General features: G+C 43.2%; 1 protein-coding gene and 1 long non-coding RNA gene across 3 annotated transcripts in view; one reads left to right on the forward strand and one right to left on the reverse strand.

The window, feature by feature from the left end:
* Positions 1-3,590: 3,590 nt before the first annotated feature.
* On the reverse strand, positions 3,591-5,978 carry LOC118586801. Its single transcript, XR_004945408.1, has 3 exons — positions 5,826-5,978; positions 4,441-4,593; positions 3,591-3,802 (listed from the first exon to the last, which is right to left on the reverse strand). It is a non-coding gene; the product is annotated as an uncharacterized LOC118586801 (long non-coding RNA).
* Positions 5,979-7,327: 1,349 nt separating this feature from the next.
* The window catches only part of LOC118586797 (zinc finger protein 778-like), a 31,773-nt gene continuing 23,664 nt past the window's right edge, over positions 7,328-15,436 (forward strand). For both annotated transcript variants that reach the window (XM_036192091.1, XM_036192090.1), the window contains exon 1: positions 7,328-7,680. The gene's annotated coding sequence lies outside the window, so the exon portion shown is untranslated. The remainder of the gene's footprint in view (positions 7,681-15,436) is intronic.

A 15,436-nucleotide genomic window follows, 5' to 3' on the forward strand; every position in this document is an offset into this window, starting at 1 on the left:
CAAAATCAAATTTCAATAGTATGGCCATGAGTAGCAGGGTCAGAGTCCCTTCAGGGAGGTCAGAAGGCGTTGATGAAGATGCAGTCAGTTGCAGTGGGAACTTCAGTACAATGGAGGTTCCAGGAGCATGTGACCACCAAGAAGGACAGCAGCAATTGTGAAGTGGAGCCAACCTGAGCCTATAGAATATTCTGTGTGTGCTACACTGGCAGAGCCTTGGCATTGAGACCATCCAAGCACTTTGAAGCTCAGAAGAACAAGAGTGAATGAATCCCAGATATTGGACACTGAGTTATTTATACTGTTTGGTTTTGCTTGGACTGTGACTATGTTCTGGTTCTTCCCTCTTAAGTAAGAAGTCTACATTATTTTTTATTTTACATGAGCCCACATGAGTTTTACTGACTTTCCCATCCATATCTTTTCCTCAACCCATCAGTTTTAGTTCAGGTCCCACATCTGGTGTCCTGGCCTAGTCTGGCCATGCTCTGCCTGCACTGCAACCCACCTCTACATAATCCCCCAGCACCTACCCTAACAGCCACTGCCCACAAGTCCTTCAACACTGCATCCAACCTCTCCACTCAGCTATATCTCCCTCATCTTTCTCTATAGTCTATTCTGATTAATCTTTCTGGCTCTCTCCACCCATGCATCTTCTCCAACCTGCCATCTCCAACCTGGGTCTCACATCCAATGCCCTGGCCTAGACTGGCCTCCCCTCCCAGTGCTGCAACTGATCTCTAGGCTTCTGCCAGGACCTTTCCTACCTAGCCAACCCTCAAACCACTCCCACAACCAAACTTTTTACCCAGACAGATCTACCCACACTCCAGGCTTAAAACAGGAGGCAGATCCTGTACACCAGCCCAGTTCCCTCTGTCCATCTGATTTTATTCCACCCAAGCCATTCCTAACCCACCTGCACATCCTCTAGTCTTACTAAACCTGCTCTGTCCATATCAGACTTAGAACTAACAAAAGACATCCACCTGGCATGATCTCATCTCAAAATTAACAATATAAAAGATCAAGCCAGTATCTTCTCTTCAAAAATCTACCAGCCCTGTAGAAATATTCACCATGAGAATTACCTAAATGAATTTTAAGTCACAGAATTTAAAGGAATAGTTCATAAACTTCATCAAAGAATTCAAGGAGTTTAAAGAAGACACAAAGAAACCTCTCAATGAAATTAAGGAGAAAGAACTTAAGGAGAATAAACAATTGGGTGATGGCCAAGAAAACACAAAACACAAAGCTGATGGCAATGATGATCCAGGATGTGAGAAAGAATCCAATAAGAAGATTGAAACACTGAGGAGGACTAAAATGAAGAGGGAATCAAAACACCCAATAACTCCAATAGAAAATTCAAAGGAAAGCCTTGTCTTAGTTACTTTTCTATTCTGCAAGAGGTATCACAACAAAGGTAACTTCTAACTACAGTTTCAGAGAGTAATCCATGACCAACATGGCAGGAAGCATGGCAGCAGGCAGGCAGGCATGGCGCTGGAGCTGAAATCTTACATCTGATCCACAAGCTGAGGCAGAGAATGAGAGAGACTGGGCCTGGCTTGGGCTTTTGAAACATCAAAGTCCAACCCCTATGACACACCCTTTCCAATAAGTTTGCACCTTCTAATCCTTCCCTAAACAGTTCTAACAACTAGGGACAAAGCTTTAAATACATGAGCCTGAGAGGGCCACTCATTCAGAACATCACATTCCACTCCCAGATCCCCACAAACTTGTTGCCATATCATAATGCCAAATTCATTAATTCAACTTTGGACTTTGGACATTGAGATTGTGAAAGCTAGCCAGCCTAGATTAATCTACCCAGCAAAACTGTCCACCATAATTAAAGTAGAAAGAAAAACTTTCCACATTATACATAGCCTAAAATATTCTATTCAACTAAATCTAAGAAAAATACAAGAAGCAATATTTTTGGTTGAAGAGAAATGAGCATAGTAGAAATACTGTGGAAAGAAATAAGAATCCATAATTTTTAAAAATACAAAGTACCCCCAGGCATGGTGGTGCATGCCTTTAATCCCAGCACTGGAGAAGCAGAGCCAGGCTGATCTCTATGAGTTGAGGCCAGCCTGGTGGGTTCCAGGACAGTCGTCAGAGCTATGTAGAGACCCTGTTTCAAACTAACAATCCCTACACACAAGTGAAAACACAAATGACCCCAAAGATCAACAACACAATGAGCATAGTTAACATACACATTTTAACAATAAATACTAATGACTTCAATTCTCCAATCAAAAGGCACAGACTGAATAGATCAAGAAACAAAATCCATCTATCTGCTGTCTACAAGAAACACAGTGTAGCTTTAACGATCTTTACTGCCTTAGAGGAAAAAGAATGGATAAAAGTACTCCAGTCAAATGAGACTGAGAAGCAAGCAGGCATCACTACCCTAATATCTGACAAAATAGACCAGACCAAAATTAATTAGAAGGGATAAAAAGAGACACTTTTCTGGGCAGTGGTGGCACATGCCTTTAGTCCCAGCACTTTGGAGGCAGAGGCAGGTGATCTCTATGAGTTTTAGGCCACCCTTGTCTATAGAGCAAGATCCGGGACAACCAGGGCTACACAGAGAAATCCTGTCTCAGAAAACCAGAGAGAAAGATTTCATTTGAATCAAGGGAACAATTAACCAAGAATGTGGGGGTCCCTTCAAATGCCACAGCCAGCAGGGTAACAATCTATTTGAGGCAAGAAGGAAGTAGGTTCAACCCAACTTCATTGGTGTTGCGAACTTCTAGAGCCAGACACCAGGCAGTTTATTTTAAACATTTTTATGTATAATATAATTGCGGAAAAAAGTTTCCTGGTAACAATTATCTCAATCCCATGTACACAATAAAGCTTAAGGTTTAACTACACCAAAATTCTTTGGCAAAGTATATATGACCTCTTCCATTAAAAAAGGGGGGGGGGGTTCTATAGCTTAAGGACCTGGGGTTTGGTGTGGTCTCAGTCACAGTCACAAATAACATAATCATCAGCAGGCTATAAAATACATGTACTAACTCCCCTAAGTATGGGGACTGAGAAACAAAGCTAAAGATAAAGGTCCAGGAAGGAAGAGTCTAGAAAAACATAATAGTCTGGGGGACTTGGGTGTGGCCTGCCCTACAAGTAGCACAGATTACCAGGCTACATGCACTCCCAGGCTTCTGGGTAGAAAACAGATATACATCCCTTTTGTTAAAGAGAAAAACCTGCATGTGTAATGCTCCTGGTTTCTCTAGTGCTTATCTGGGAGCATGAGGTTCTCTACACAAGAAGAACTACTCTCCTAAATACATGTATCAAACCCTGTTGTACCCAATTTCATAAAAGTTGTACTACTGGATTTAAGACACAGATTAGCATCAATCCATTAATAGGTGTTATGATTTATTATGAGGGGGGCCTCCAAGGGGTATCCCACATGTGCAGGGAAACATGCTGGGCAGATGCATGCCATGTGGGCATGGCAGCAGTGGCAGTGACCAGTAATACACACCCAGATGCTGTATCCATGCAGAGAGTTTATTATAATAGAGAGATAAAGAGGCAGAGAGACAGAAAGAGGGAGACAGAGAGAGAAAGAGGGGGGGGAAGGAAGGGATGTGCACTTCGTGGGAGGAAAAGCAAAAGGAGAGAGAAAGGGGCGGGGTTTTTCCTTAAGAAGAGGCTTCTACATCAGGACGCAGGGCGGCCCCAAGGGGTGGGATCAGAATATTAACAGTAGGTGATTTCAATATTCCACTTTTTCCAAGAGACAAGTGATCTGGACAAAAAATAAACAGAGAAACATCACAACTGACATCATACATCAAATGGACTTAACAGATTCACACAGAATAGTCCACTCAAACACCAAAGCATACACATTCAGCTCAGCAGCACATGGAAAATTTCTAATATAGACACTATCCTGGGACATAAAACAAATTTTAGAAGATTGAAATCACTCTTTGTATCCTATCTGACCACAATAGGGTAAAACTTAAAATGGACAGAAAACAAATCTTTAGTAAACACACAAACTCATGGAGATTAAACAACTCATTACTGAATGATGAACAGGGCAAATGAGTGGAGGGTTCTAGCAGGCATGGGCATAGCAAACACAAGCCGGAGCACAGCAAACATGGCACCAACAGGTTTTACCTTTTACCCTTTTCTCCCTTCCTAAACTGTTAGATTACACTCCTAATGCTAGTCACCAAGGTCTATTCCTTTATTTGGCCACTTTCTTATGCCTGACTCATTCCTGAGATTGAACACCAAGATCCAACTGCCAAAACATCAAAGTCCAACCATCAAAATTCATTATTTTGACTTCACTAATTGAAATACCCAAGCAGAACTCACTCATCCCAGCTCATTCTAACACGGACCTCCCTTTTCCCTCTTAACACTTACAAAGATTCTGTCCAGTTCAGATTCAGCCACCCTGTCTCTGCTTTGCTTAATAAAGGATTGCTTTGTGTTTGGTTTGTGCTTGGATACTGGTGTTTGGGTGTGGTCTGTGCCTAAGCCAGGGTCCAGAGGGGAGCATCCTGCAGGATCAGGTCCCTTCAATAAGAAATCAAAAAGAAATTTAAATTTTTTCTGGTACTAAATGAAGATGAAAACACAATACAACAAGACCTCCAGGATAAATTGAAAGCAATGAATGCCAAGAGAAATGTATAGCTCTAAGTGCCTGCTTTAAAAAATCAGAGAGTACAAATAAATGACTTAATGATGCAATGCAAAAATTTGGAAGAACAAAAACAAACCAAATGCAAACCCAGTTGATAGCAAGAAATAAGAAAAATCAGAGCAGAAATCAATGAAAGATTGATTTTATTTTATGTGTGTTTTGCCTCCATATATGTCTGTCTGCCACATGCATGTTTGGTGCCCATGGCAGTCAGAAGAAGGCATCACATCCCCTGGAACAATATAAAGTATCACTGAATCTAAGAGCTGGTTCATTAAGAAGGTAAGTAAGATTGACACTTGGCCCAACTAACCAAAAGAAAAAAAAAAGAGGACCCAAATTAACAGATTTAGAAATCAACAGGGAAATATACACTAAAGAAATTCAGAACATTATAAGGGAATATTTTAAAAACCTGTACTTCATTAAGTTGGAAAAACCTAAAAGAAATGGATGATTTCTAGATTCAGCTAAACCACCAAAACTAAACCAAGAAGTCAACAACCTAAAGAGACCCATAACAAATGAGGTGATTGAAATTGTAACAAAAAGCCAAATGGCTTCACAGGAGAATTCTATCAGTCTTTTAAAGATCTATAGCCAGCCCTTTTAAATTGTAAAAAGAAAGAGACAGAGAGAGAGAGAAGAAAAAAGAGAGAAAAAAGAAAAGAAGAGAAAGAAAGAAAGGAAGAAAGAAAGAAGAAAGAGGGGTTGGGGATTTAGCTCAGTGGTAGAGCGCTTTCCTAGCAAGTGCAAGGCCCTGGGTTCGATCCTCAGCTAGAAAGAAAGAAAAAGAAAAAAAGAAAGAAAGAAAGAAAGAAAGAAAGGAAGGAAGGAAGGAAGGAAGGAAGGAAGGAAGGAAGAAGGGAGGGAGGGAGGGAGGGAAGGAGGGAAGGAAAGAGAAAAAGAAAGAGAGAGATAAAGAAAAAGGAAAGAAAGAAAGAGAAGAAGAGAAAAAGAAGCACTCCACAATTCCTTCTATGAACCTATTATCACTCTAATATCAAAAACAGATAAAGACCACAACAAAAACAGACTCAACAGAACACAGACACACACAAAAATGCTCATTAAAATACTTGCAAATAGAATAAAGGCATACCTTTAAAGGGTCATGCATGGATCTATAGCTGGAGAGATCGCTCAGCAGTTAAGAGCACTTATTGCTCTTGCAGAGGGCCCACGTTCAACTCCCTGCACATGCTGGTTCACAAAAATGTGTAAACTCCAGTTCCAGGGGATGTGACGCCTTCTTCTGACCTCCACGGGCACCAAACATGCATGTGGCGCACAGACATATATGCAGGCAAAACACACATAAAATAAAATGCTAAATCTAATTTTAAAACTTTAAAAAACATTTAAAAAGCGTATTATATCAGAGCAAATTGGCTTTATCCCTGAAATGCAGGGATGGTCCAACACATACAAGTCAATACATGTACCAAACCACATAAATGGACTTAAAGACAAAAGTCACACAATCACCTCAGTAGGTGCAGGAAAAAGCCTTTGACAAAACCCAGCAGTCTTTAGTAGTATCCTTGGTAGCCATTTCTTGCCCTGCATGTCACTTAACATCTTTGTGACTATTAAGTCTGTATGAATGGCGTAGCTTCCACTAAACAAAGGATTAAGATTGTATCTGATGCCTTAGAGATTTTTCTCCTTTTTCTGAAACAGACCTACCTGATGTTTCCACCAATGTGTCTAGGATTGTGCTTGTTGTGGGGTATCCACCAGAGAAGACTGCTTGGTCACAAGTTTAAGCCAATTAAGACAGGGTTTCTCTGTAGCTTTTGGAGCCTGTCCAGGACTAGCTCTGTAGACCAGGCTGGCCTCGAACTCACAGAGATCCACCTGCCTCTGCCTCGCGCGCGAGTGCTAGGATTATAGGCGTGCACCACCACTGCCTGGCTAATTAAAAGCTCAGCATGAGCTTTTAAGCACAAAACATGTTGACATACTTCACTTAACAAGAACAGTTAGCCAGAAGCAGAACTACAGAAGCCAAAAAGCAAGGTTATTACATTTAGAAACTTTCTCATAACTATAGATCTTGATGGAGTAGGCCTTTGTTTTAGCAGGTGGTGCTATCTACATGCTGGGTTTTACAGCCTGAATGATTATTTCCATCATGGCGTCAGTTATATGCTTTATAATTTTCTTTGTTCTGTTACTATAATAATTTTTGTGAAAGAGTAACCACATTTGCATGTGGAATTGGGGGTAACTTCAAATCTGTGTTCCTGGACCACAGTCACTCATATTTGGCTCCAGAATATTCTCAGTCTCTGCCTCATTATGCAGGCTAGCCCTGAACTCGCAGAGATCTGCCTGTCTTTGCCTCTTGAGAGAAGGAGACACAGGCAGAGAGAGACGGGTTTAAGATTTAAGTCAGTCGGGGTGAAGTTACGGAAAACTGTGAGCCGCCATCTGGGTGCTGGGAATCAAACCTGGGTCCTCTACAAGAGAAACACACTGAGCCCCAGCGCCAGTTCTCAGCGCCAAGAATGCCACCTCCGTGCAGCACGACCGAGACCCGAATCTCGCGGGCTCCACTCCAGGACGGAAGGGGAAGTGACGCCACGCACACACCCCCAGCGATGGCTGCGTCCTGTAGTTCGCAGTGCCTTTCCCCACCTCTGGTCCGTCTTTACTCCTAGCGGGGTCGCGGAGGTGGAGGCGACGGCGGCCGGGAAGGGCCAGTTTAGGGCGTGGCTGGGTCCGGGAAGGCCCACAGCCCGGGACGGCGGGTCTCACGTGCACCTCGCCTCCCTCCGCCGCTGGGAACGCTCCCCGGCCTCCCAGGGGCTTGCGGTCGGCTCGGCCCCTCTGCAGACAACTCCCCAGCCGCCTTCCGGATTAGTCAGTCTTCCAGGGGACAGGACGCCGCCGCCGGGCATCGCCCTGCAGCCGCCGCCGCCTCCGCACGACCCAGCGATCGTGGAGCTCGGGTGAGCGCCGCGGGCTGGGGTTTGTGAAGGAAGCTTTCCACGCACAGCGTGGCTTTGTCTTGGCATCGTCTGTTTAATCCCGTCACATGACACTGGACATTGGGGTAGAAAAAGTATTCTTAGGTGTCTAGGAATAAACATTTCTGTTTGGGAGTGAATGTGAATGTTTATTCTTATTTATTTATCATTTATTTTTGGCTGCACGGGAAGTCGCTGTGTGGACCAGGTTGGCCTGGAACTCGTGGAGATCCTTCTGTCTCTGCCTCCGTAGTGCTTGGACTAAAGGCGTGCGCCACCACACCTCCCTGAATGTTTATTTCTTTAATCGTTCCTTACCTTTCCTTTCTTTACTCTCTCATTCTTTGCCTCTCCTCTTGACTTTTACTGCTAGTAAAACTGCTCATTCAGTGAGCTACACACCCCCGCCCTGAATATTTTGTACATAAATGTAGATACTGTGTGATTAAGGCTTTCTGCTGGTGAAAAAATACTCCGCCCTCTTCATTTGAAGTTCCTAGGCCTGTGCATCCTTAGAGAATTTCAAAACAGGAACGCCCCTGGCTCGGAGGTCAGAGAACAATTTGCAGGAGTTGGTTCTTTTTCCACCGTCTGGGTGCTGGGGCTCAAACTTGGGTTGTATGGCTTGGCCTTTACTCACCAATCCACCTCCATGGCCTCTGTTTGTTCTTTGAAATAGGGTCTCACCTAACCTAGGCTGGCCTCGGCCTTGCTATGTAATTGAGGAACTCCTGATCCTCCAGCCTTTACCTCCCAGGTGTAGGGATTTCTAGTGTCTAGCACCATGCCTGTCTCTGTAGTAACTTTTGAAGAGTTTTACATTCTTTTAAAACGTCATACATTTTGCTATTTCTAATTGTAGTCTCATGGGATGTTTAAAAATGCCTGTTTTTTCCTTTTTTTTTTTTTCTATACAGTAGCTCAAAGGATAGGTTTGTAAACTGCAGTAAAAGTTGGTGGTAAGTAGCGTATGCTTCTTGGGCCGCATGGTCAGGAATTACTCGCGTCTGCTTTAGTAACTGTGTGTCTGTAGTCACCCTGTGAAGTTCTGGTCGTCAGCCACAACTGTTTCTCAAAAGCAGAAGAGTTCGTCTTTAAAAGAGGGCGTGGTGCCGGGGGTGTGTGTAGCCCAGTGGTATCGAACATACTTGTCAGACATGAGGCTCGGAGTTTAGCCTCCAGAAGCAGATACACAAAAGGCTCAGGATTGCTTTAAAGTACCAAGAAGACTATGGTGTTGTCTGGCACTTGGACATCTTTGGATCTGCTGAATGATTCAGATCAGGTGCTTGAAAACCTTGCATTATATGCTTTAAAGCTTTATATTTATGGGCTGGAGAGATGACTCAGAGGTTAAGAGCACTGACTGCTCTTCCAGAGGTCCTGAGTTCAATTACCAGCACCACATGGTGGCTCACAGCCATCTGTAATGAGATCTGGCGCCCTCTTTTGGCGGGCCGGGACACATGCAGGCAGAACACTGTAAACATAATACGTAAATCTTTAAAAACATTTAGTATTCTTATATACATGTGTATGGTGGGTGTGGCTGTGCATGAAGAGGCCAAAGGACAACTTTGTGGAGTCCATTCTTTCTTTTCGTGGGTTCTGGAGAGTGAATTCAGGTCTCCAGGCTTCTGTGGCAAGCTCCTTTGCCTACTGAGCCCCCTTCTGCTACAGTTGTCTTAACTTGTTCTGGCCTGCACTTGAAACTGGAGGCCATATAGGTGACTGTAGATGTCTTTAAACACATTCAAACCTTGGAAATGTTGCACTCCAAAGTCAAATATCTGTGAAGTGTTATGTCTCATTTGGGTTGGTATGAGGAGCAAATAACCTAAATGAAATCTTCAAATGAATGTCTTGACTACAGCACTGAACCTTTAGAAAATCTCACCCCTAAATCTTCCACACTTTAAATGCTTTTGGTATACTTCCATATTTGTGTGTGTGTGTGTGTGTGTGTGTGTGGTGTGTGTATGTGTGTGTGGTGTGTGTGGTGTGTGTGTGTGTGTGTGTGTGTGTGTGTGTGTGTGTGTGTGTGGTGTGTATGTGTGTGTGTGTGTGTGTGTGTGTGTGTGTGTGTGGTGTGTGTGTGTGTGTGTGTGGTGTGTATGTGTGTGTGTGGTGTGTGTGTATGTGTGTGTGTGTGGTGTGTGTGTGTGTGTGTGTGTGTGTGTGTGGTGTGTATGTGTGTGTGTGGTGTGTGTGTGTGTGTGTGGTGTGTGTGTGTGTGGTGTGTGTGTGTGTGTGGTGTGTGTGTGTGTGTGGTGTGTGTGTGTGTGTGTGTGTGTGTGGTGTGTATGTGTGTGTGTGTGTGTGTGTGTGGTGTGTATGTGTGTGTGTGTGTGTGGTGTGTATGTGTGTGGTGTGTGTGTACAAAGATGCCACAACAGACATGTGGAGGTTAGAAGACAACTTGCCCCCCCCCCCCTACTATTTTGAATCCTGGAGATTGAACTCAGTCAGCAGGCAAGCAAGCACCTTCACCTGCGGAGCCATCTCACTAGCCCACCTCCCACTCCTGCATGATTGAGGGGGAGGGAGAAGTGGGCAGTACAGTTTCTTGTTTTGTTTTTGAATAAAGTCTCTTTATGTAGCTTAGAGAGTCTTGAATTGACAATCTTCGTGCCTGTTTCCTTAGTGCTGGGATTACAGATGTGTATTACCATGCCTCCCTTTTTTTTGAGACAGGGTCCCACTGTGTATCCTGCCTGGTTTGGAGCTGGATAAGTAGATGATGATTGCCTGGAACTCAGATCTGCCTGCCTCTGCCTCCCCGGTCACATGCCACTATCCCAGCTGTGCATCTCTTACAAAAGTTTTTTAGAACTTTGAAACTTTTAAGTCGTTGGATCCAGTCAACACGATGCCACCATGGTTTACCTGTGGGCTGCTTCATGGTCTGCCAAGTCTTCTGGGGTCTGTCATGGTATAAACTAGGAGAGTACACAGATAAGAGGGATGGTGCTGTAAAGATATGCTATTCATCTCGTCAGGCCAATGCGACCTGCTTTCTGCTCATTACAAACTAGAAAGGGGAAAATAACATTAACCTTGTCAGTATATGCCATATTGACAATCAGCTGAAGATGTATGTGACAGCAGAGGCCAGTAATTGCAGTGACTCTGAAAGTGAGGCAGAGGATCACAAGGCTAGCCTGGGCTACATAATGAACTCTTGTCTCAAAACAAAACAAAACAATTGGTATGACCACTTGCTTGTTTTCATGTAGCTGATGGTTTTACTTCAAGACTCAGGGACCTTTGCACTGGCCAGTGAAACCTTCTGAAGGTTTCGTGCTGTAGGTCAGGTGAAGACAACAATAAGTTGTGTTGCATGGGTTAAGTAGCATGATTGCTAGTTATATCAAGTCTTTCATGCTGGTATTCAATTCTAAACTTCTCCAGGGCACTTTATTGCATCTGGTTTATTGTGAATTAGGGTAGGGACTTCCAAGACTCTCCAATTATTTCTTTTTTCAGTTTCTCTCTTTTATTTTTGAGATTGTAATTACATCATTTCTCCTTCCCTTTTTCTTCCCCCGAACCCTTCCATGTTCTTGTTCTTGCTCTCTTTCATATTTATTGCCTCTTTTCATTAATTCTTGTTACACACATAAGTATCAATGCATGGTGTCTTCAGCAGTAGGGACTTCCTTCAATCTCTGGGGGACAAGCAAGGGCAATCGCAATAGCCTGTATGTTTTAGAAGTCTCTTGGGCCGGGTGGTGGTGGCACACGCCTTTAATCCCAGCACTCGGGAGGCAGAGGCAGGCGGATCTCTGTGAGTTCGAGGCCAGCCTGGGCTACCAAGTGAGTTCCAGGAAAGGCACAAAACTACCCTGTCTCAAAAAACCAAAAAAGAAAAAAAAAAAAAAAGAAGTCTCTTGGACTGCTCAACCAACAACTCAAAAGAGGACTTCTCATGCCTCGTATTGGGTTTTTTGTTAAGTGATCTTAGGTTCTTGAAGGAAACAGGAAACATTGTCAGTTCAGATGAGAAATTTTCATTTTAACTATATACATATATTTATACAGACTTATGTGTATTATATATAGTTTTTTTTTAGTAAATAGTTAATAGTATGACCTTACAACTGTTTCAGACATCCTTACTGTTATTTTACCCTCCTCCCTCCTCCTGTATTTTCTCCCTCCCTCTTCCTAATTAAAGCCCCTCCCCCATTTTTCCGATTTCCCATTTCAGATCAGTCGTACTGTGCTATTCTCCTCTCTGTTCCTACCCCGCTCTCCTGGCTCCAGCAATGGTCCTTTCTACTTCCCTGGTGTCCACAGCTACTCCAGGTTGTATAGTCACTTCTGAAGGTTTGGAGCTAGGAGCCTCAGGTGACAGAGAACACGTGACGCCTGGGTCTTGTGTACCTCACTCATGATCTTTTGTAGTTCTGTCCATTTACCTGCAAAGTTAATGATTTCATTTTTTTCTTCACAGCTGAATAGTATTCCATAAGGTATACGTACCATATTTTCATTATCCATTTGTCAGTTGAAGAACATTTATGTTGTTTCCAGTTTCCAGCTATTGTGAATTGAGCATCAGTGAACGTGGTTGAGCAAGTATTTGTGGAGTAGATGTTGAGTTCTTTGGGCATACGCCAAGAAGTGAATAGCTAGGTCAAACGATAGATTTATTTTTAGCTTTTTGAAAGTTCTCCACACTTGAGCCAGATGGTGGTGCACGCCTTTAATTCCAGCACTTGGGAAGCACAGGCAGGTGGATCTCTGAGTTTGAGGCTGGCTATAGAGCAAATTCTAGGACAGCCAGGGCTACACAGAGAAACTTTATCTCAAAAAACTAGAGAGAGAAAGATGGATGGATGGATGGATGGATGGATGGATGGTTGGTTGGTGGGTTGGTGGTGGGTTGGTGGGTTGGTTGGTGGGTTGGTTGGTGGGTTGGTGGTGGGTTTGTGGGTGGGTGGGTGGGTGGTGGGGTGGTGGGTTGGTGGTGGGTGGGTGGGTTGGTGGTGGGTGGGTTGGTTGGTGGGTGGGTGGTGGGTTGGTGGTGGGTGGGTGGGTTGATTGATTCTCCACACTGATTCCCATAGTGGCTGTACCAGTTTGCAGTCCCCCAACAATGAGGGAAGGTTCCTTTCCCCCACACTCTATTCAGCCGTTGTTGTTGGTTGAGTTTTACCATCAAAGTTGTTTTGATTTGCTTTTCCCCAATTGCTAGGGAGGATCAACATTTTTGAAACTTAGTTTGTTTTTCTTTTGAGAACTTTGTTCAGATCCCAGGGTCATTTGTGGGTTGTTCGTTTGTTTGTTTATCTTGTTTCTTTTCCTTTCCTTTCCTTTTTTTTTAAGCTCTTTATATATTCAGGGTACTAATCCTCTGTCAGACGTACAGTGGGCAAAGATTCTTTCCCATTCAGTGGGCTTCCTCTTTACCCAGTTGTTTGTTTGTTTGTTTTCAAGACAGGGTTTCTTCGTGTAGTTTTGGTGCCTGTCCTAGATCTCGCTCTGTAGACCAGACTGGCCTTGAACTCACAGCGATCCGCCAGGCTCCATTTGATAGTTTCTTTAGCTGCACAGGAGCTTTTTAGTTTTGGCAATTGTTGGACTTAATTCTTAGGCAAATGGAGTCCTTATGCTTATATGATATAGGGTAATATTATGTTTTCTCCTAACAGTTTCACTATTGCAGGTTTCAGGTGTAGGGCTTCGATCCATTTGGAGTTAGGGTTTTTGTTTGTTTGTTTGTTTGTTGTTGGGTTTTGGTTTTTGGGGTTTTTTTTGTTTTGTTTTTTGAGACAGGGTTTCTCTGTGTAGCTTTGCACCTTTCCTGGATCTCGCTCTGTAGACCAGGCTGGCCTTGAACTCACAAAGATCTGCCTGCCTCTGCCTCCCGAGTGCTGAGATTAAAGGAGTGCGCCACCACCGCCCGGCCTGGGGTTAGTTTTTGTGCAAGGTGGTAGATATGGGTCTACTTTTATGCTTCTACATGCAGACATTCAGTTTCCCCAGCACCATTTGTTGAAGATGTTTCTTTTCTCCAGCTTGTTTTTGGTATCATTGTCAAATATTAAATGGCTGAAGTTATGTGTACTCATGTTTGGATCTTTGATTTTGTTCCATTGGTCTGTATGTCTTTTTTTAATATAATTTATTTATTTTTATTTTATGTACATTGGTGTTTTGCCTGCAGGTATGTCTGTATGAGGGCATTGGAGCCCCTGAAACAGGAGTTACAGATGACTGTGAGCTACCATGTAGATGCTGGGAATTGAACCTGGGTCCTTGGGAAGAGCAGCTAGTGCTCTTAACCACTGAGGCATCTCTCCAGCCTCCCTGCATGTCTGTTTTTGTGCCGGTACCATATTGTTTTTATGACTGTTGACTCTGTGTTCTTTTTGTTTAAGATTTTTTGGCTATCCAGGGTCTTTTGTGGTTCCATATAAAGGGGATTCTTCAGTTTTTGAGATGGGATCTTGCTATGTAGCTCCAGTTGGCTTGGAATTTGTAGTAATCCTTCTGCTTCAACCTCCCAAGTGTGTGGATTGTGTGGGCTACCACATCCAGCTCTGTTTGCTTCTGTCATAAAAGCCTCCACTTTATATGCCAGACAGCTCATTGAAGGGATTCTGCCAGCTGCCAAGAATGTCTATATATAGTTACACATATAGAAAGTAGGAAAATAACCACTGGGTTGCCCTGTTCTTCAGCTAGTCAATCTGTGAGGTAAGACGTGTTAAAGGTGAACTGGAGCCTGGCAGTGTAGCTCAGCAGTAGGAACACTGAGTACTATGCCAAACAATAGCAATAACAACAAAAAACACCAGTCAATGGGGACACTGTAAAATTGTAGTTCACCTGGGTATGGCAGTACTTGAGAGGCAAAGGCAGATGGATCTCTGTGAGTTTGAAGCTAGCCTGTTCTACCTCTCAAATTCTAGGTTAGTCTTAAACAACCAACCAACCAACAAACCAAACCTTTAGAAATATTAACTTCAAGCTAGGTATGGTGTTACATATTTGTAATTCTAATACTTGGGAGGTGGAGACAGGAGGATCAGGAGTTAAAAGTCATTCTCAGTCTTATAGCAAGTTCAAGGCCAGCCTGGGCTACATGAGATTTTTGTCTAAAAAAAAATTCTGACTTCATAGACGTGATCAGCAGTAGTTGTGGACGTCACTACTATGTTATATTGTACAGTACAGGTCTCGGCTGTTCTGAGCCTGTCGAGGCAAGAATGACAATCACAGGAGATGAAGGCCAGGTGTGGCTGTACACGCCTTTAATCCCAGTGCTTGGAAAACGGAGGCAGGACTCTAGTTCCAGTCTTAGAAAATAAAACATGATCGGAACTTTCCAACAACTTCCGCATCCAGTCTAAATTTACCACCATGTAACTAACATATTGAAACAGTTACTTACAGAGTCCAGACATGTTTTCCATTATGCCTACTGTGAAGGGTTGGTAAGGTAATTAAGTAGGTTTACATAGGACCAGCAAGATGATTCGTCTGGTAAAGGCATTTGCCCCGTGCCAAATGACCTGGGTTCAGTCCCCCAAATTCATATGGTGGAAGGAGAGAACCAAGTTTTCTCTGACCTTCACATGTGCAAGGTGCGTGCAAGGTGCACTCCTCTATATACAAAATAAAATGTAACTTTAAAAAATAATAACTAGTTTATATATAAATATATGTATATTGCATGTTCACATATTGGTCTTCAGTAAATGATAGTGTTATTAATAATACTCCTATT

The sequence above is a fragment of the Onychomys torridus genome, chromosome 7 (assembly GCF_903995425.1).
Source record: "Onychomys torridus chromosome 7, mOncTor1.1, whole genome shotgun sequence".
NCBI lineage: Eukaryota > Metazoa > Chordata > Mammalia > Rodentia > Cricetidae > Onychomys > Onychomys torridus.